The sequence below is a fragment of the Trachymyrmex septentrionalis genome, unplaced genomic scaffold (genome assembly GCF_001594115.1).
Source record: "Trachymyrmex septentrionalis isolate Tsep2-gDNA-1 unplaced genomic scaffold, Tsep1.0 scaffold63, whole genome shotgun sequence".
In the NCBI taxonomy this organism is placed as follows: domain Eukaryota; kingdom Metazoa; phylum Arthropoda; class Insecta; order Hymenoptera; family Formicidae; genus Trachymyrmex; species Trachymyrmex septentrionalis.
The window spans coordinates 650,834-653,257 of record NW_017305811.1 but is presented as its reverse complement, the minus strand read 5'-3'; the positions used below and the strand labels follow the sequence as shown (position 1 = coordinate 653,257).

Here is a 2,424-nt window from a genome sequence, read left to right as displayed (position 1 = left end):
TCACCGTTAAGATGTACCCGCTGGGAGCGATGTCACTTCGCGACTACACGGTCTGTCGACAAATAATAGCCGTTATCGAAGCGACGTCCTGCAGCGAGCGCAGCGTCGCGACACCGCGCGGATATGTGTATTGTCGTCAATAAAGCGACGCACCGATCGCGACGTTACGTCCTGACGGAAGTTGGCCACTGATGTTTATTCGCAACGTCGCCGAAGACACCTGGAACGAAGATCGTATAACATTGCGCAAATATTCGTTATGAAAGCGATTACTCCGGATCTCATGACACTACAATGCGGCGCGAAGAGTGGGATACTCCTGGGATACATTTTCTAGTGATCGCCCGGAATTCCGAGCTAGAATAATACGGTGAGCGTTTCTGTCGTCCGAGAGGGATTCTGTCAATCCAGGAAACCTGTGGTGTGTTTTGAATCGAAGAGAATCACGGCGAAAAACATTACGAGTGAAACCTCGCGATCGCGGATGGATTGATCAGTGCGCGCCGAAATCGCATCGTCGAGGCTTTCCCCCGTCGGTCAGGAGTGCATCGGATGCGTGAGAAAGTGCAGCTGCAGCAGTAGCAGCAGGGCGTCGGGAGGAGAGGTTAGGCGAGGCCGACACCCACCGAGCGAGTCGATCAGCTGTTCCGCGGTGCCGACATCATTGTCGTTTCGGACGCAGGTACGTGTCACTTTTCACTTTTTCTCATTATCGCTCTTTTGGGTCTAGGCGAGCGCGACCGGGATCGTTGATCGTGTCGAGAGACAAATATCCTGGCGCCTGATATCGATCGGCGAGCGTTCGATATTTTCAAATATCCTCGTCTGGAGTGAACCCTGTTTTTATCCGCAATTATTAACGATGATATAAATATTCATACAGCACACTTTTATCCAAAGGATATCTCGAGAACGTCCTGGGAATGTCCTGGAAACTTGTTTAGGACATGTCTCTTGGAAGTACTATGTGCTGGGTAGAAATTGATAGTAAATAAGAGTATGCAATCGATCGAATAGCAAAAGCGGTATTTTCCATTTCTGTTTATAAAAGTAATGAAGTAGACTCGCGAAAATATCGAATTTTCTTAAGAGAGGAAAGAGAAATATGTAAATAAATTCCACATTAACTAAATAAGTAATTAAATTTTATAGATAAATATCTTTTTTTAATTTGTTGACGAATGTGTTAACATAAACAATATTGCATCATTATATTTGCAAATAATCGGACTTATCCTCTTGACTAATAACACTCAATGTATAACATTACATGGGAGCACAACACCTTTTCTTCACTAACTTGCGTCGCGTGTCACAGAAAAACCTTTCAAACGTAACCCTCACTTTGTTTACAATGCTCGGAATGCGAAGAGGGATGCACAGGTGGTCACTTTTTTTTTACGATGTTGGAATGCAACGGAGAGGGCGTGAAATCGCACATAAAGGAAACGCTTGTAATTTCTGTTGTAATATTTTAAATGCACGCAGTTAAGCAGAGTATCTTTCTCTCTCTCTCTCTCTCTCTCTCTCTCTCCGAATTTATTCATTTATTAATTTCGATTCGGTAAATGTTCTTTTATAACATAGATTCCAAGTATTATCAAATAGATTTAACAATTCTTCTATAATATCTTGTTAGGTTAAAATAAATTTTGTTTGATTAAAGTTCAATTATAATAAAGCAGGGAGTGTAACTGTAAAGCTAGCTCTTCAACGACTCGTCGTAAGTGTTCACGTAACGTGTTCCCACATGTCTTGCAGTAACGTTAGGCTACTTTTTATTGCATTAAAATGTTTGTCGACTCGATCTCACCGTCGCATCACATGTTACGAATGACGCAAGAAGTCTCCACTTTCACAGTGTTTCCCGAACAATAGCATTGTATGAAATCACTGTATCAGTGACGTAACGGCAAATTGCAACGACAACAGTTGACGTTTTTACTGTGATTGTACATTGTTGTGAAAACAAGCGATAGATTACGTCTGCCGTGTGCTTACGATTTTTTCTCGACGGTTTACGTAACGCTATTGACCTTTGACTCGACGTACGAAGAGAACACGGGGATCGGAAGTAACTCATTAAAAAGCATTTCTTTGTAAAGTTGCTTGCATGTTAAGTACTGTTGTGCTTTGTGCAATGGATACACTGAGAAAAATATTTGTTCATTTGATTAAATTAATTTAGCTCGCTTTAATTTCTTTTCATAAAGAATGTGTATGTAAACATACATTATATTCGACTTAAAATCCATACATTCTTTACACAACCAAAATAAAGACGTACTAAATGAATTTGGTCGAATGAACAATTTTTTTCCTCAATGTAACATGAACGTTTTGTTTCCTTTGCGAGAATAAAGTAACGTTTCTCATAAAGTATTAATTCCGGAGCATTTCCACATTTTTTTTGCGATAAGAACT

General features: G+C 40.6%; 1 protein-coding gene across 5 annotated transcripts in view; it reads left to right on the top strand.

The window, feature by feature from the left end:
• Nucleotides 1-2,424, top strand: part of LOC108753019 — a 75,564-nt gene continuing 73,140 nt past the window's right edge. For all 5 annotated transcript variants that reach the window (XM_018494318.1, XM_018494313.1, XM_018494315.1 and 2 more), the window contains exon 1: nucleotides 1-682. The gene's annotated coding sequence lies outside the window, so the exon portion shown is untranslated. The remainder of the gene's footprint in view (nucleotides 683-2,424) is intronic.